The sequence below is a fragment of the Eleutherodactylus coqui genome, chromosome 1, assembly GCF_035609145.1.
Source record: "Eleutherodactylus coqui strain aEleCoq1 chromosome 1, aEleCoq1.hap1, whole genome shotgun sequence".
Lineage (NCBI taxonomy): Eukaryota > Metazoa > Chordata > Amphibia > Anura > Eleutherodactylidae > Eleutherodactylus > Eleutherodactylus coqui.
Window position 1 is genome coordinate 54,031,501 of NC_089837.1, and position 20,117 is coordinate 54,051,617.

Here is a 20,117-nt window from a genome sequence, read left to right on the forward strand (position 1 = left end):
CCGAGGAGTCCTCAGATGAGGAGGACTACAAAAGATACTTATTCCATCAAGACGACTTAACGGAATTGATTAAGTCAGTCAGCGCTACACTAAAAATAGAAGAGCCCAGAGAACCACGTACCTTACAAGATGAGATGTTCGGGGGACTAGGGGAGAGGCGCAAGCATACCTTCCCTGTCCACAAGAATATCACCAAAATAATCCAGAAAGAGTGGAGGAAACCAGATGCAAGCTCCTTCTCCACTAGAGGGGTAAAAAGAAGGTACCCATTCGAGGAGGAAGTTTGCGCAAGCTGGGAGGAGGTACCTAAGGTAGACGTCCCAGTGGCCAAAGTAGCCAGGAAAACGACCCTGCCCTTTGAGGACGCCGCACAGTTAAAAGATCCCATGGATCGCAAAGCTGAGGGCCTTTTAAAGAAATCATGGGAGGCAGCGGCAAACATACTTAGGCCAGGGATCGCAGCCACTTGTGTGGCGCGGACTCTGGGGGTATGGCTAGAACAGCTACACCTAACCAATAAGACGCCGAGGGAACAGATCCTAAATTCCCTTCCGATCCTGCGTATGGCAACAAATTTCCTAGTGGACGCCGCGGCCGAAACTGTCAAACTCTTGGCGAAAGCTACAGCCCAGTCTAACTCAGCCAGAAGAGTGTTATGGCTGAAATCGTGGTCAGGCGATTTAGCCTCAAAAAATAAGCTATGCGCCCTCCCGTTCTACGGCCAGTTTTTGTTCGGACCGGACCTTGACAAGATTCTAGAGAAGGCGGCCAACAAAAAGAAGGGATTCCCGGAAGAAAAGCCACAGAGAGGGAAGACCTTCTTCCGGGCCCCAGTGCAACAGCCAGAGGCCTACCGAGGCAAGGGCAAGACAGGCCGCTGGAGTTACCCCAAGGGGGGCAGAGGAAGGAACATCCTCTTTAATCCCCACCAGGGGGAGCCAAAGCAGAGACCCTGACGCCATCCCCGTAGGGGCAAGGCTGGGGAGCTTTGTGGATCAATGTGCCGCGATTTGCGAAGGCCCATGGATCCCAAAGATCTTACAGCAGGGATACCGGATAGAGCTGGTGTCCCTCCATAGAAGAAAATCCGTTATCACGGGAGGCTCCAAACAACAGTTACACCTACTAAGGCAAAGCATTCGGGACCTGCAACAACTAAACGCAATATCCCCCGTACCGCAAAACGAGGAAACCTAGGGCCATTATTCCAGGCTCTTCCTAGTAAGGAAACCCTGTGGGAAACAGCAGATGATGGTGAACCTGAAACCTCTGAACACCTGCATCAGATACAGAAAATTCAAGATTGAGTCCATCTCCTCAACGATAAAGTTGATTCCCAAAGGAGCCTACATCGCATCCATCGATTTAAAGGATGCTTATTTCCACGTACCGATCCACGAGGGGTCCCGGAAATACCTAAGGTTCGCAGTGGATATGGGCAAAGGAATAGAGCACCATCAATTCAGATGCCTGCCCTTCGGGATCTCCTCAGCACCCAGAATCTTCACCAAAATTATGGCAGAGGTAGCCGCCTACCTGAGGAAGAAGTCGGTCCTAATAGTACCCTACCTGGACGATATTTTAATAATAGCAGAGTCCAGAGAACTCCTAATGAAACACCTGAGAATAGTGCTGGAACTTCTCCAATCCTTAGGATGGATCATAAACTGGGAAAAATCCAGCCTAGATCCCGACAAGCAGAAAACGTTTCTGGGTATAACACTCGACTCAGAATTGCAATGCTCCTGCCTACCCGAGGAGAAAATACAAAACATCCGACGGCTAGTCAAAACCTTTCTACGGAGACTATTATGCACGATTCGGGAAGCCATGTCTCTCCTGGGAAGCTTGACGTCATGCATTCCAGGAGTGGCATGGGCCCAGGCTCACACCAGAGCCCTGCAAGCCTCAGTCCTATCCACGTGGGACAAAAGGCAGTCCTCTCTAGGGACAAGAATGTACATCCCAAGCGCGGTGAAAACATCCCTGCGTTGGTGGACATCCCTAGAGAACCTGCGGAGAGAGGTTCATGGGCTACAAAACCCAGCCACTCACATCACAACAGACGCAAGCGCCTGGGGATGGGGAGCGCATGTGGGAACCAGTTCTTTCAGGGCCCATGGCCTCAAAGGACAAAAGAACAGTCCTCAAATTACAGGGAACTACAGGCCGTATGGCAGGTCCTACAGCAGTTAGGGAACTCTCTACGGGACCAGCATATAAAGATACTGTCAGACAATATCACCGCGGTCGCCCATATACGACACCAAAAGGGCACAAGATCTCCCACCCTGCAAAACATCGCACAGAAAATTTTCCACTGGACAGAGGGCCGGATCCTCTCGATCACGGCAACCCACTTGAAGGGGACGCTAAACCAAAAAGCGGACTTTCTCAGCAGGAGGCAAATAGACCCAGGAGAATGGTCTCTCTCCCTGGAAGCATTCAGAATCCTGACCAACCAGTGGGGGGCCCCACAATTGGACCTGTTCGCAACCAGGGAAAATGCCAAAGTAAGCAACTTCTTCTCCCTCCGGCCAGGAGATCGTCCGACAGCAGTAGACGCCCTAGGCCATGACTGGGGAGAGGGGCTGGCGTACGCCTTTCCTCCTATACCGTTGATCCCCAGAGTCTTACAACATTTCAGAACCCAGGTATGCACACTAATCCTGGTGACCCCCTTCTGGCCCAAGAGAAGCTGGTCGGTCTTCTAGCAACATTGAGCGTCCAGGACCCAGTCACCTTCCCTACCTGGACAGATCGTCTATCGCAGGGGCCACTGAACCATCCGAGCCTAGACAAGCTCCACTTAACAGCATGGCTCTTGAGGAATCCTCACTAAAAGAGAAGGGATTCTCAGAGAGTAGTAGAAACGTTAATGTCCAGCAGAAAAAAGATGACCCACCTTATCTACCAGTAAGTTTGGAGAAGGTTTTCCTCATGGAGACAGGGAAGGGATCGTGGGGATTCTATCCCGGACATCCCTCTAATCTTACAGTTCTTGCAGGAGGGCCTAGAGATGGGCCTCTCTCCAAGCACCCTGAAGGTCCAGGTCGCAGCCCTTAGCGCCATATGTGACACAAAGTTCGCAGACAACAGATGGGTCAACAGGTTCCTAGCAGCAGCAACTAGATTACGGCCTAGGCCCATAAATCTTTTTCCAGACTGGAACCTTAATTGGGCCCTAAGGGCCATGACAACGGTACCCTTCGAGCCGATCGAAGCACTACCCATAAAAATGCTTACTATCAAGACCATTTTCTTAGTAGCCATCACCTCCGCAAGATGGGTTAGCGAGCTGCAGGCCTTGTCCATTCGCCACCCGTTCCTGAAAATCTCGGACACCAAATTAGTATTTAAAACGGACCCTGCCTTCATGCCGAAAGTAGTATCACATTTTCATAGGTCCCAAGACATAATAATCCCCTCATTTTTTAGTAAACCTAAAAACGAGGAAGAAAAAACCCTAAGCTGCCTAGACGTTAGGAGAGCAGTCCTAGGCTACATAGAGGCGACACGACAACTTGTTCGTCCAGTTCAGTGGCCCAAATAAAGGGAGCAAAGCAGCGAAAAGCTCCATAGCCAGGTGGATCCGCCTAGCCATCATAGAGTCCTATAAGGCCCTCGGGAAGGAAATCCCTTTAGCTCTTAAAGCCCATTCTACAAGGGCAGTAGCATCCTCATGGGCCGAACATAGCTCAGCTTCGGTCGAGCAGATATGCAAAGCCGCAGTCTGGAAGAAACCCCAACACTATAGGGTAAATGTGCAGCAGGACGAGGACATGGCCTTCGGCCGCAAAGTCCTCTCGGCAGCAATCCCACCCTAGGGAAACTTTAGTTGGTACGTCTCAATTGGTGCTGTCGTGGAGACGACTGGGGAAAAAATAGATTATACCTACCCGATAATCGGGTTTCCAGTAGTCTCCACGACAGCACCCGTACCTTCCCCCCCCCCCCCCCTAAATTGATAGAAAAGAAACTATAGAATATAATATATATAAATATAATTTAATAATTAAAAAAAAAAAACCCCGGTTAAGGGAAAGAATTTAAGTTGAGCTCCTACCCCGGCAATTCATTAGAATCCACTGAGGGAAGGGGGGATCTTTTAACCTCTCTGTGTTCCTGTCCTATCAGGAGGAGGCAATCTCAATTGGTGCTGTCGTGGAGACTACTGGAAACCCGATTATCGGGTAGGTATAATCTATTTTTTTGAGAAGTAAGATTTTCCTAGTGTGGTCACATTGGTCTGCGATATAACCATATTTCATTCACCACAGAATATACATCAGTGCCGTGCCTGCCATATCTTTTGGGCACTGTAAGGTTTCCAAATGGAGTTTTGCTCTGGCTCTTCCCCAGATTAAGGATTATAATAGAGTTAGTTTCATTAAAAAACGTTTTGTGGTACTATCGTATCTGCATGTTTCAAGCACTACAGGAATTTTGGGAGAATTATCAGTTTATAAGATTAATTCGACCTGCTACAGATGGGGGCAATTCTTAAATTTACTCTGCTTGCACCTCCAGTCTGAATGTGGCTCCTCTCTTCCCCTTTCTTCAAAGTCTGAAGAGAGACCTTTTTACAATTAAATTAAAGAAAAAAACTTCTTTAGAAATTAATGGCAGCAACACCTCTCACAAAAGTTAGGGCAGGGCCATATCTACAATTGGGAAGTGAGGAGACCAGTTGCTGCAGTTTTGGGAGTGGAAAGTTGTCCCATTCTTGCCTAATGTAGGATTCTAGCTGCTTAACAGTCTGGGGTCGTCTTTGCTGGATTTTTTTTTTTCGTAATGCACCAAATGTTTTCTGTTGGTGATGGTCTGCACTTCAGGTGGCCTATTCATTATCCAGACTCCTCTTCTGTAAAGCCATGATGTTGTGATGAATGCAGTATGAGGTTTAGCTGAAATATGCAAGGCCTTCCCTGAAGGAGACATTGTCTGGATGGGAGCATATGCTGTTCTACAACCTCTATATACTGCTCAGCATTGATAGTGCCTTTCAGATGTATAAACTGCCCATGCCATAGGCACTAATGGAGCCCCTTACCATCAGACATTTCTGCTTTTGAACTGTGCGCTGATAACTAGCTGGATGGTCCTTCTCTTCTGAGTTCACAGGACACGGCGTCTGTGGGTCACACGAAGAATTTCAATTTTTGACTCGTCTGACCACAGAAAAGGTTTCCATTTTTTCTGTCCATTTTACGGGAACATTGGCCCATAGATAATGCCGGCGTTTCTGGATTGTGTTGAGACATGGGTTCTTCTTTGCATGATATAGCTTTAACGTGCTGTGTGGATTAATAAACAATGATTTCTGGAAGTATTCCTGAGCCCATGCATGATTTGCATTACAGAATCATGCCTGTATTTAATGCAGTGTCACCTGAGGGCCCGTAGATCTCCAGCATCCAATATTGACCATCTGTCTTGTGCACATAAATTTCTCCAGACACACAATCTTTTGATGCCATTATGTAGTGTAGATGGTGGGATAGTCGAAGTCCTCACAATTTTACATTGATGAACATTTTCTGAAATTGTTGCACAATTCTTTGATCAATTTCTCTGAGAGACTCTGCCTCTCTAACATGCTCTTTTTTTACAGAGTCATGTGACTTGGTAGAAAATTGACCCCCCCCCCCCAACTCTCTTTCATTATTACCACTTACCTATCCAACATTTGTTAAACTTGTCCCAACTTAATGGGAAAAGTCTCCCTTTTTTTACCTTCCAAAATGTTCTACTGTGAATAAAATATGGTTATATCAGGCTTCCAAATTGCGTTTTTTTTTTTTCCTTAACACTCATTTGTAATACACATAGTGCCAACTTTTTTGGAATTGGGGCTGGATTTATGTGGTGTGCGAGTCGAGCCAACCTGCAATACACACTGTAATGCCATTGACAATGATGACAGTGGAGAGTCGCAGGGCTGCACAGCGATCTTTGGTCAGACCAAAGTTTCCATGTAGTTTTAGCCTTAAAGGGGTTGTCTCGCGGCAGCAAGTGGGTCTATACACTTCTGTATGGCCATATTAATGCACTTTGTAATGTACATCGTGCATTAAATATGAGCCATACAGAAGTTATTCACTTACCTGCTCCGTTGCTAGCGTCCCCGTCGCCATGGATCCATCTAATTTCGCTGTCTTCTGTCGTTTTTAGACGCGTTTGCGCTGTGCGGTCTTCTGCCTGGTGAACGGGGCCGCTCGTGCCGGAGAGCTGGTCACCGCGTCGTCATCGTAGCTCCGCCCTGTCACGTGTGCCGATTCCAGCCAATCAGAAGGCTGGAATCGGCAATGGAACGCACAGAGCCCATGGTGCACCATGGGAGAAGACCTGCGGTGCACCATGGGAGAAAACCGCAGTGCATCCCTGGGAAAGGACCGGTGGCCATCTTAGGGAGAAGATTTATATAACTCCATATTTCGTCGGATCGGTGAGTAGCAAGCGGTTTAAAAACCACTTAAAATTGCTATTTTATGCCGGGGTGTGATAGACATGATGATTATTTTGTATAAAATGTCTATCGATTAATATAACCCAAATGTATTTTGCTGTTGTAATGACTCTAAGCTCTGAGGAGTCTAAAGGACACACACAATCTAATCATGGTATTTGCTAGCCAATGGATGGGTGATGTATTTGCTCTAAGTACATAGGGATTGCACAAGAGACCTCTAAGAGTTAAGGGCTATAGTGTTGTGTATATCCTGTGTTCAATACTGAGTGTTTACCTAGGCCCCCTTCCACTCTCATCCTGAAGCTAGGTAAACAATGATTCATCACTACACGGAGATGACTTCAGCTAGGACAAAAGTCCATACCACCTCAACACTTGGAAGGGGGTGGGCAGAGAGGTGGGGGATTCTATATGATCCGACAAATGAGAATCTTATATGTTACTGATGTAATCTGTTGCACGCCCATTGAAGGGCGGTTGTCATGTGTTATAATAAAAGGCTTGAGCCTCTACACATGGTAGAGACTCTCCCGGTTTTAGACAAGCATTTGTGTCTGATTCTGCTCGACGAAGTGTGCACACAATACTCAATTTGGAAGCGACAAAATACCCCAAAGCCTGCTGGAGAAATTATATTCCAGATCAGGGGGAATGGGCTAATGTAAAATTTTGATGTTTGCCGCGAGACAACCCCTTTAATAGAAAACATTGAACAGCATCAGACTCTGTTCTTCTTTTCTTCCACCTAATTTTGGTGAAGGCTGGTGCCAGTATTGCGTTTTCAAGGGGAAAATTACATTTCCCATTGCCGCTGTAGACTTCATCCTCCTTTATTCCGTCCTATTTGTTCTTTGGCACCTCATTAAGGAGATGGTTTATTATGTTCTTCACTAATTGCAGCCGCCTCTAGTGATATTTGTTACTAATTTTTCTTGTTTTTTCTTCTTAGGGTCTTTGTCGCAGTGCGCTACCAGATGGAGTCTTATCTGCACAGTTGAGTTGTGTTTACAGAAGACGATGGCCTCTAATTTAGCATGCTGATGTCCTTACTGTTGTATGTTGCCGACTGTTGGGCGTTGCTTCTTTTTTCACTTTGTTTTATAAGAAATGGAACAAAAACTTCGATTAAAAAAAATTTGTTTTTAGTTGTAATGCCGTTGCTTGATGCTCTTACAGGATGTTCTCTACATGCACCTCAGTGATGCAGCTTGTGCAAGACAACTTTCCAACTAGTCTAGGCTCCTCCCCTTGTTTTCTGGTCAGTTTAATGGCTCTCCCACATGAGTATATTTTACCATGTATTACATGTGAGGGTTTTGCATGCTTAATTTGTGGTACTAATGTTACAAAATGCTCGTGAAAAAGAACATGGCATGTATTACTCGCACATACACAACAAGGTAGTGTATGGGGATTGATGGCACACAGCAAGCATGCAATTAATTGCGTATTTGCTGCATGCTGCTGTGTGGAAGATACGTGCACGGAAAACACTCGTGTGAGAGAGCCCTTAGACTTTTCTGGTGTCAGTGGGAGGGCACTCTGATGTACCTCTATATTCCACTGACTTCATGCAGAAACTTTTCTAGAGGTCAGAGCCTCCGCCTGTCATGTCTGACCTGAGCATAATGCACACCAAGCCAAGGACTAATCCAAAAGAGGCTCAGAAATATCTGAGGTTTGCAGTGCACATAAGGGGCAATGTGAGAAATACAGATGCCTCCCCTTCGGGATCTCTTCAGCACCTTGGATCTTTACAAAAGTTATAGCAGAGGTTGCGGCCATACTAAGAAAAAGGGCGGTTATAGTAGTACCTTATCTAGACAGCATCCTTTTAGTGGCAGACAACAAGGACCTTCTGCGATCCCACACAGCTACTTCAGCATGTAGGGTGGCTGATAAATTGGGAAAAATTCTACATGGAGCCAAGTCAACAAAAGAAGTTTCTCGGGATCATGTTGGATTCAGTGCCTCAAAGTTCATTTCTCCCCACTTCTCGGAGAGAGGATCTTCACGTTCAAGTCTTTCATTTTCTATCCACAAGGTCTTGTACAATCAGGGCAGTAATGTCCCTTCTGGGCAAACTGAACACCTGCATTCCAGCGGTAGCATGGGCTCAGCATCACTCCAGGGCCCTCCAAAAATTTGTACTAACAGTATGGGACAGGCAACAATACTCTAGACAAAAGAGTTATCTTTACAGATGTCGTAAAAAGTTACCTTCTTTGGTGGCTATTAGAGACCAATTTATCAAAAGGTGTAGAGTGGTTTGCAGACCTGGTAATGTAAATTTTTACGCATTGCATAATTTTTACTGGGGCGTAAGGAGGTGAAGAGACAATCCTCCAATGTCAGGGAACTCTTAGCGGTATGGAAGACCCTTCAGGCATCCAGAAACCTGACACAGGGAAACACCTCAGAATCCTGTCCGACAATGTGACAGCGGTAGCGTATGTACGTCGTCAGGGCAGAACAAGTTAGGCACTGTTACAGAACATAGCGCGATAAATTTTCAATTGCGCAGAAAGGCATGTCCAGTCCGTTTCAGCTACACACCTGAAAGGGGTCCAGAATATGGCGGCAGACTTTTCGAGCCGCCGGAGGTTGGATCCCGGGGAGTGGGTCCTCTCTTTGGATGTGTTCCAGCAGCTGACTCGCCATTGGGGAAACCCCAGAATAGACCTGTTCGCGGCAAGAAAAAAATTGAAAAGTGGAGGATCAGCAATCGGGTCTAGACACATTAGTTTAGGATTGGCGACGAGCTAATGTATGCCTTTCCGCCGTTTTCTCTAATTCCTAGGGTGTTGCAAAAGCGCCGGGGCGAAAGATGTGCATTTATCTTGATAGCACCTCTGTGCTCAGAGAGAAGCTGTTTCTCGCTACTAAGGCCTCATGTTCACTTGCACGCACGGATTCCACTGCTGAATCCCACAGTGGAATCTGTGCATGCCCACGGCCATGGAGAGGGAAAATACATTTTACTTACCTCTCCAAACGGCATATTAGTCTCTTACACTCAAGCTGAGTGCTATGGAGCAATTCCAGCAACCTCATTGGTTCTGATTCACAATTCCAGCAACCTGATTGGTTGTTTGGGTTCACTGATTCAACCTGATTGTTAGTGCCAAGCTTGAGAATAATATAGATATATGCCCCCCTGGTGCTGCGAGCCAGATCTTTCTTCTGGCCGGCAGATATGTTTGGCAAGCCGGCAGCAGGCCGCACGCACGGGCTGTGCACAACTTTATTTTTAAAACACTCCTTCCACGTATCCGTGGCACATGTCGAGGGTTAATCTGTTCAAACAGACTGGTCAGTTATGTTGTCCGGTTCCAAATTGACCTACGTAGGAGCGCTCCTTGAGAGTCAAAGTACTGACCATACACGGTATATGGTGAAACAATGAACTCTGAGTTTATTATTTGCATCTCTTGGCTTTTATAGCCAGCCCCTCTCGCAGGACGGGACGTGTGGCTAAACAGGGAATAACCTCGTGATTTCCATACATCTTAAACTCATGATTTTCATATCTGACAATAAACTTTGACATTTAGACTTGTATATGACATTTAAGAAAATAGCTGATTTCACATGACTTTCAGACGCGCACATTATTTTTAGACAGAGCTTTGCGGTTAGGCCATGTCTTGCTAAATCCCGAGACATCTGCTCTTGGAACTTCCTGATTCCAATAGGTCAGCTCTGCAAAACTTGTGTAATAGTCATGAGTTCTGTACACACACAAAATATTTGCAATATATTCATTTTGCTAAAATAGATTGATATATATTCATTTTGATAAACAACATATATTAATTCCTTCAGCCCCTCTTGGCCCTTATCACACAGCACAAAAACAGCTGTGGCTTACGGATGGCTCCCATTGACTTCAATGGGAGCCATCTGTGCGGCAGATTCTCAGAAAAATTGAGCATGCTGCGATTTCTTCCCGTGCGTGCAACCCAGATCACATCCACATGCTTTTAGCTGCCCTACGGATGCTAATGCATCCCTATGTTCACTTGTTCAGGTTCATGGTCGCTGAATGAATTGTTGGGGACACTTATGTGGGCTGAAGAATTGTTCGTCGACTAGCTAGTGGGTGTAGGGTTTTTTGGCAGGCATGTATTTAAAATTTTAACCCCTCCCCAAAGCACACTCCTTAGTTACTGAGTCCGCTGAATGCACATAAATATGTGGTCATTAAAGGGGTTGTCTCACGCCGAAACTGTTTTTTTTTTTATTCAATAGGCCCCCCGTTCGGCGCGAGACAAACCCAAGGAATGGGTTAAAAAAAAAAAAAAGTTTATTACTTACCCGAATCCCCGCGCTGCGGCGACTTCTTTCTTCCTTTACCAAGATGGCCGCCAGGATCTTCACCCACAATACACCGCGGGTCTTCTCCCATGGTGCACCGTGGGCTCTGTGCGGTCCATTGCCGATTCCAGCCTCCTGATTGGCTGGAATCGGCACACGTGACGGGGCGGAGCTACGAGGACCAGCTCTCCGGCACGAGCGGCCCCATTCACCAGGGAGAAGAACGGACTGCGCAAGCGCGTCTAAAAACGCCAGAAGACAGCGAATTTAGACGGATCCATAGCGACGAGGACGCTAGCAACGGAGCAGGTAAGTGAATAACTTCTGTATGGCTCATAATTAATGAACGATGTATATTACAAAGTGCATTAATATGGCCATACAGAAGTGCTGAACCCCACTTGATTTCACGAGACAACCCCTTTAAGTGAAATTTCACTGCGGCACCGAATATTGTGTGAAGGCGAAACCAACGAGAAACCACAACAGCGAGTATATCTACAGTGATTGGTGATGAGCGAGCATACTCGCTAAGGGCAATTGCTTGAGAGAAAAGGTTCGCGGGCAGGGATCGGCGGGGGTGCCGCAACTCACCTGTCACCCGCGCGGGCAGCCGAACCTTTTCTCTCGAGCGGGCAGGTACTTGCTAAGGGCAATGCTCGCTCGAGTAATTGCCCTTAGCGAGTATGCCCGCTCGTCTCTAACAGTGATCCAACCATCCATAGATCCTGGCAGGAAGTGTTCTTTTCAGGGCAAGCAGGAAATATTCTGTTGAGGACACCGACATGTATTTATGTGCTTTAGGGAACCAACGAGTGTTGGGCGAGTGGGAGGGCAAAATGTTCAAAATTGGAGGGCAGCCAGTGAAGATTCAGTAGGAGGAGCTGAACAGACAAACGCCTCCCTGCAATGTTGTTGGCTAGTCGTCGAAAGACAACTATTACCTGTCTATGCTAGACCATAATTAATCAACCAGGGACTATTTTTAGGTGAAACAAAGCAACCAAAGAATGGATTTCATATTCACGCAAGTTAACTTCACACGAACAAGTGCAATATCGAGCTGTGAATGACTGCCCGAAATCACTGCACGCCAACGTGCGATTTATATATCAAATCACTTTGGGGATGTAGCTATCCTCAATGGGGAAACCTCGCATTGCCTCAGCTTGATCCTAGCACGTGGTACGATGGGCGATGCAAAGGAACACCAAAACGTATTGTGGTGTGTATGACCCCATTCAAAAGAAGGGGTCAAACACCCCAAGCACTGCAAGTCCTAGTGAACTTCGCACCAGGTGCATTTTGATGTGGATGTGAAATGGAAATGGCTTTAATCGACCTACAATTCTGCCCCAAAATCTATTTTTAAAAATTGTTGCATTTGTAGAATATTTTTAATTGTGATCAGTCTGCAAAAAATGTATAGAGGATGCCTAAAGAGTCTGCTCCTGCTGCCATTGGTTTAGGGACTCTTCACAATATGCAGAGAATGGAACCCATTGATCTCAGTATTCATATTCACATTTTCGTATTTTGCGCACATTCCGGTTGAGCATCTGGAACTCATTGAAACTCATTAGCCATTTCAATCGGTCTTTGTTCATTGCGTGCAAATGAAAACACAAAAAGTATAGTAATATACGCTGATGCGTGCGTAAAAAAGTATTGTTCGTTCTACAAATATGCCCACGAGCACCAAAATACGCATATGGTCGTGTGAAGGGGGCATTACAATGTAGAAAAATACACCATACAGGCTGCAGCTTGGGGTTGGATGTACTATAAATGCAAAGTGTTTTTGTGGCAGTTTTTACGTAAAATCACTGCAGAAAGCATCTTCCACCAGAAAAAGTTTATGAAAACTGCCTTAAAAAAAAAAGCTTTGGTGCTCATAGCAACCAATCACAGCGCAACTTTCATTTTAGCTGAAAGCTTTACCTTTCAGCTGAGCTTCTAGAACATTCCTGAACATTCGCACATGCACTTATCTCTATAATATTTTTTTGTGCGATTAAATATCATTCGCCCACACATCCGCATTGGTCCCTCTAACACAGCAGGTTGAGCTCTGATTGTTTGCTACGGGCAACAGTGTTTTTTCTTAGACATTTTCATAATCCTCCTCCATGTTTTCTACTGCAATTTTGCGCACGTTGTGACAGAAAAGTGCAACTAAATAGTTCACATATATAATGTGAACGTTAATATGTAGGCAAGACAGTCCCGCTTTGCGACCCTGTGTGCTTCTTTCACCAGGGTACCTAAGCAGAACCGCCTCTTGTCCTGCTTTTTGTCCTCTTTTGTCCCGCTTTCAGAATGCGGGGTCACCATGAAGGTAATTACCAGCAGCGGTGCCGCAGCTTCCCAGCTGGTAATCACTCAGCGGTGCTCCTGTGGTACGCACACACTAATGGCAGTGTGTATACCCGGCATACGTCTGCCCTGATCCCCCTCCTTGGTTCAGCAGAAGGAGGCATCTGGGCGCACACACTTCCCCCTGCAGCAGTGCCAAGCAGCGGTGCTCTGAAGACAAGGAGGTAAGTATATCAGTCTCAACGGGCTACCGTGTGGGTCACTACTAATACTGGGCCAATATAGGGGACACTATTAGTAAGTATCCCCTATATCAGGCTCAGTAGTAATAGTATTATTACTGAGGCCACTGTGCTGATTATTTTCACTACTGGAGCCACTGTAGGAGTCACTATTATTACTGGGACTACTGTGGGGGTCACTATTATTACTGAGGCCACTGTGGGGATCATTGTTACTACTGGGGTCACTGTTTGGGTCACTATTACTACTGGGGTCACTGTTTGGGTCACTTACTACTGGGGTCAATATAGGGGGTCACTATTACTACTGGGGTCACTGTGGGGGTCACTATTACTACTGGGGTCAATAAAGAGGGTCACTATTACTACCGGGGCCACTATATGGGGGTCACTATTACTACTGAGGCCACTGTAGGGGACACAATTACTACTGGGGCCACTGTGGGGGTTACTATTACTACTGGAGCCACTATAGGGGTCACTATTACTACTGGGGCCCCGGTGGAGTGACGTCAGAACGTCCGGTGATCATGTGACGTGTATCGTCACATGATTCACATAGCGATACGTCCCTCTACCTGTAATTCATTGTGTGTAATGGACCCGGAAGTCCATCACAGTACTGGAGCCACTGTGGGGGACACAATTACTATTGGGGCCACTGTAGGGGTCACTATTACTACTGGGGCAATATAGGGGATCACTATTACTACTGGGGCCACAATTATTATTGCGGCCTCAGTGGGGGTCACTATTACTACTAGGGCCAATTTAAGGGGACACTTTCTATTTCGCCCACTGTGGAGGACACAACTACTATTGCAGCCACTGTGGGGGTCACTATTACTACTGGGGCCAATATAGGGGGTGGCAGCATACCTCAAGTTGACTTATGTGCGATAAATCCAACAATCGGGAAACAAAAGTACTTGTGTAGAAAAATCCTGTTTATTACAAAAATGTGCTCGATCACAGGGACATACAGAGAACGCGTTTCAGTTCTACTTGAACCTCGTTCACTGAAACGCGTTCTCTGTATGTCCCTGTGATCGAGCACATTTTTGTAATAAACAGGATTTTTCTACACAAGTACTTTTGTTTCTCGATTGTTGGATTTATCGTACATAAAGAGCCACTGTGAGCAGATGGCATAACAAGAACTTGTGGAGATACCTGTATGAATGGAACCTTGAGAGCTGAAGATCTACAAGCAAGGTGGGACTCATTTTTTACTTCATGTCTTAGTTCTCAAGCTCACTTAGGCTGCCTTCACATGGGCGTCAAGATCGTGTGAGATTTGTGTGTTGCGAGATATACAACGCTCACTCTAATATGAACCCCATTTTTTCGAATAGGGTTCAGGCACATGACTGATGTTATACTGCATGGCACGGCGATGTGATGCTATGCAGGAAACAAATCACAGCATGTTCTATCTCTCTGCTTGCTCTTATGGTATGTATTTTGACTGTTTTTTGGATGCAGAAATGCTGCGGAATTTACTCCGCTTTTTTTTTGTTTTTTTTACGGCCTTGTACTTATTATAAAGACAGACGTAAAATCGACTGGGAGGTGAGTATTGCAGGATTTTTTTCTTAGTTTTTTTGCCTCAGGCCTTAGTCAGACGGGCGTTTTTAGCCGTGATTTGCGCATGCGTCCGGCGATTTTATAAAACCATTGCTTTGCAATGGTATCAGACACATGAGCGCTTTTTATGCGCTCGTCCGATAAATTATAGAACAGAAATCGCAGATCGCACCTATCTGCGATCTGCGATTCCTGTTCTCTTCTCTATATGCGCTCAATGGGGCCGGCGGCAGCAGCGCCGACCCCATTGAGAACATATAGAAGACAAATCATTCTTCTCTGCCACAGCTGTAACAGCTGTGGCAGAGAAGAACGATGTTTGCCCATTGAATTCAATGGAGCCGGCAATACAGCCGCTCCATTGAAAGCAATGGGCTGCCGGCGTGCGTGGGGTGAATTGTCGGGAAGGGGTTAAATATATAAGCCCTTCCCTGCAATTCATCCTAAAATGTGTTAAAATAAAAAAAAAATTGTATACTCACCTTTCCGCTGCAGCCGGAGTCCAGCCGCGGCCGCTGTCAGTTCTCCTGAACTGCTTCTAAGCACTATTTAGCCGGCGGGGCTTTAAAATCCCCGCCTGCTGAATGATCTGCCTCTGATTGGTCACAGCCCCGATCAATCAGAGGCAGGTTTCACTCACACACCCATTCATGAATTCATGAATGGGTGAGTGACTGCTGCCTCTCAGCGCTGAGCCAATCAGGGGCAGGTCTGACTCACATCCATTCATGAATGGGTGTGAGTGAGACATGCCTCTGATTGGTTCAGCGCTGAGCCAATCAGGGGGCAGGTCTGACTCACACCCCCTTCACACCCACTGCAGGACGGCCGCGCGGAGCTCCGGCTGCCGGGAGAAGGTGAGTATATATATATTTTTTATTTTTACACATTTTAGGATGAATTGCAGGGAAGGGCTTATATATTTAAGCCCTTCCCGACAATTCATCCCGGGCTCGCCCGCAGAGCATTGCTTTAAATGGAGCCGGCTCTATTGCCGTCTCCATTGAATGCAATGCGCTGGACAGCTCCGGCCCGTTTCTAATGAAACGCGGCTAGGAGCAGATTTTCGGGCGATTTGCGGGCGACTTGCGCGCACTGGTCACGCAATTTGCGGATGCGCATCCGTGATGCGATCCGCAAATCGCGTGAAAAAACGCCCGTGTGACTAAGGCCTCACTCGAGTATAAGCCGAGGGGTCTTTTTCAACACAAAAAAACTGTGCTGAAAACCTCAGCTTATACTCGAGTATATACGGTGTGTGTGTATATATATTAGGTGATATCCGCGTGCGTTATGTGTGTGTGTGTGTGTATATGTGTGTGTATATATATATATATATATATATATATATATATATACATATACACACTAGGTGATATACCGGTGCGTTGTGTGTGTATGTATATGTGTGTGTGTGTGTATATATATATATATATATATATATATATATATATACATATACATAATATGCGCAATAGTGGAGAAAGGGGCCTGGCAATAAAATGGGCACTAGATGCGCTGAGATATTACTTACTGGGTTAGTCTCAGATCATGCCCCCCAAAGCTGATGAGCAAGAGAAAAGGGAACAGCGCATTTGATGGTTCCTGGCCTTACAGGAGTTTGACTTTGAAGTTGAACACAGGCCAGGAAAAGCCAATGGTAATGCAGATGTCCTGTCAAGGGCTCATTGTTTGGTGGTTGGTGCCCAGCCCTCTGGCTTGGGGCCGAGGGGGGTTATATAATAGAGTGAGAGGTGAAGTGTGGGACGGAAGGTACATATCACAAAGACTACTAGCATCCGTGATGTAAACCCGGTCCGCTCCTCACTCCAGTACTGAGTTCCACCTGGCCCAGACAGGTGAGGTGTGTAAATGGGAGCAGGCTGCAGTGTGAAGGGGGAGTTCAGAGCTGCCAGGTGTGAGAGACACAAGCTGCAAGTGAGTGGAACTGCAGATACCACCACACACTGCAACAAAGGTTTGCTGGGCCTTTGCAACACTAATTTAAAAAAGGACTTTTATGTTTTGCTTTGCTGGACTGCTGATTTTGTAAGTTTGCCCACTGTCAAAGACATGAGCAGTCTATAATTTTTAGGGTAGGTTAATTTTAAGAGATAGAATATCCCAAAAAATCCAGAAAAATCACTGTCTAAATTATATATATCTATTTGCATTTTGCACAGAGAAATAAGTATTTGATCCCTCTGGCAAAACGTGTTGGCAAAAACCCTTGTGGCCAAGCACAGCAGTCAGATGTTTTTGTAGTTGATGATGAGGTTTGTGCACATGTCAGAAGGAATTTTGGTCCACTCCTCTTTGCAGATCATCTCTAAATCCTTAAGATTTCGAGGCTGTTGCTTGGCAACTCTGATCTTCAGCTCCCTCCATAGGTTTTCTATGGGATTAAGGTCTGGAGACTGGCCAGGCCACTCCATGACCTTAATGTGCTTCTTTTTGAGCCACTCCTTTGTTGCCTTGGCTGTATGTTTTGGGTCATTGCCGTGCTGGAAGACCCAGTCACGACCCATTTTTAATGTCCTGGTGGAGGGAAGGAGGTTGTCATTCAGGATTTTATGGTACATGGCTCCATCCATTCTCCCATTGATGCGGTGAAGTAGTCCTGTGCCCTTAGCAGAGAAACACCCCCAAAATATAATGTTCCCACCTCCATGCTCGACAGTGGGGACAGTGTTCTTGGGGTCATAGGCAGCATTTCTCTTCCTCCGAACACTGCGAGTTGAGTTAATGCGAAAGAGCTCAATTTTTGTCTCATCTGACCACAGCGCCTTCTCCTAATCACTCTCAGGATCATCCAACCTTCAGACAGGCTGCACATGTGCCTTCTTGAGCAGGGGGACCTTGCGGGCACTGCAGGACTTTACTCCATTACGGCGTAATGTGTTACCTATGGTTCTCTTGGTGACTGTGGTCGCAGCTGCCTTTAGATCATTAACCTGTTCCCCCTGTGTAGTTTTAGGCTGATATCTCACCTTCCTCATGATCAAGGATACCCCACGAGGTGAGATTTTGCATGGAGGCCCTGATCGATGCCGATTGACAGTCATTTTGTATGCCTTCCGTTTTCGTACTATTGCACCAACAGTTGTCTCCTTCTCACCCAGCGTCTTACTTCTGGTTTTGTAGCCCATTCCAGCCTTGTGCCGGTCTATGATCTTGTCCCTGACCTCCTAAGGCTGGGTTCACACAAGGCGGATTTGCCGCGGAAATTCTGTCTGGAATATCGCTGCTGCAAATCCGCCTGCGGCTGCTTATCCCAGCGTTAGCCAGCTATGTGGATGAGATTTCTCAGAAATCTCGTCCACATGGGACGGCGAATCTGTAGCAGGCTGCAGCATGTTTTTTTTTTTCTCTTTCCGTTGCGGACGCGCTCTCCTCTATTGTAGCACTGGCCGCAGCGCAAAAGTGTGCGGCCAAGCCGCTTCAAAACCCGCGGTTTTGAAGCAGCGCTTTCCCGGTGGAAAGCCAACAGTCCAGCAAAACATAAGTCCTTTTTTAACCCCTTAAGGACCAAGTTGTTTTTATACCTTAAAAATTATTTTTATATTTACACTAAAATAAAGTATGGGGATGGGTTCCTCTCTTTGTTTCGGGCATTTTGATATATAGTATGTATGGTTTTGGTTTACAGGGCGCATACGGCAACGGGTTTTGTTGGCGTCTGCTTTGTGTTATTCTCTTTCTTTTGTATGTATTGTTTTATTCTGTTGTTTTACTGATGTATGTAATTGTGATTTTTACTATCTATGTCCCTCATGACGTCATGTAACACCTCTGGGGGACATTCACATCATTTTTTTATTTATTTGACACTTTCCCACTGTAGCTGGGGCGTCCATAGGAGCCCTAGTTACAGGGGAAAGCAACCTCTGTGGTGACATTAGTCACCTGCAGAACTGCCAGGGTCTAACATAGCAGGGAATCCCGTAGTGAAAGAACATCTTACTTTCACTTTCCCCACTGTAGATCAGGGAAGCAGAAGGCAGGAAGGGTTAAAAACCCCTCCTGCCTTCTGCCCCGGGTTATCAGCTGTCACTAACAGCTGATAACCCGTTCCTGTCTCTGACGGATTGCAGAGCAGGAGACTTAAAGGGGTTGTCCCGCGCCGAAAGGGGTTTTTTTTTTTTTTTAACCCCCCCCCCCCCCCCCCCCCCCCCCGTTCGGCGCGAGACAACCCCGATGCAGGGGTTAAAAAAACAACCCGCACAGCGCTTACCTGAATCCCGGCGGTCTGGCTTCTTCATACTTACCTGCTGAAGATGGCCGCCGGGATCCTCTGTCTCCGTGGACCGCAGGGCTTCTGTGCGGTCCATTGCCGATTCCAGCCTCCTGATTGGCTGGAATCGGCACGTGACGGGGCGGAGCTACACGGAGCCGGCATTCTACACGAGCGGCCCCATAGAAGACTGCAGAAGACCCGGACTGCGCAAGCGCGGCTAATTTGGCCATCGGAGGGCGAAAATTAGTCGGCTCCATGGGAACGAGGACGCCAGCAACGGAGCAGGTAAGTATAAAACTTTTTATAACTTCTGTTTGGCTCATAATTAATGCACAATGTACATTACAAAGTGCATTATTATGGCCATACAGAAGTGTATAGACCCACTTGCTGCCGCGGGACAACCCCTTTAAAGCACCGCTGTAAATTTACTATCGGCGGTGCTCTAAGCCCAGGACCAGCCGCCGTAAATTTACTGTGGCTGGTCCTAAACGGGTTAAATTAGTGTGGCAAAGGCCCAGCAAACCTTTGTTGCAGTGTGTGTATTATACACAATGCATAAGTAAATAAAATGCTAAATCTATTTACTTTAGGTATATCGCCCAATATATATATATATACAGAAAGCACATGGTATATCACTATATATATATATATATATATATATATATATATATATATATATATATATATATAATATATATATATATATATATATATGTGTGTGTGTGTCCTCAGCATGAGGCCCGTATGGGGGTTCTGTACACTAGCAGACTATACAGCCATCCTGTCCTTGCTGCAGGATATCAGGCTTTGTTCACAATTCATGTAGTTAATAAAGTTTCCTGAGGGACATTGTCAGCCTGTTGGTTACTAATAAAGCTAGTTGAAGGAAGCAACAGGTTAGGCTGCTGTGAGGAGATGTCTGTTCCTGTGAGCTTCCATA

At 46.2% G+C, this 20,117-nt stretch overlaps 1 protein-coding gene across 2 annotated transcripts in view; it reads left to right on the forward strand.

The window, feature by feature from the left end:
* Positions 1-20,117, forward strand: part of LOC136609557 (uncharacterized) — a 39,679-nt gene that overhangs the window by 8,391 nt on the left and 11,171 nt on the right. Inside the window, exon 3 of one of the 2 annotated variants that reach the window (XM_066589162.1) lies at positions 7,422-7,533. The exons of the other annotated variant lie outside the window; for it this stretch is intronic. The gene's annotated coding sequence lies outside the window, so the exon portion shown is untranslated. Of the gene's footprint in view, positions 1-7,421; positions 7,534-20,117 lie in introns of those variants that run through there. 2 annotated transcript variants of the gene reach the window in all.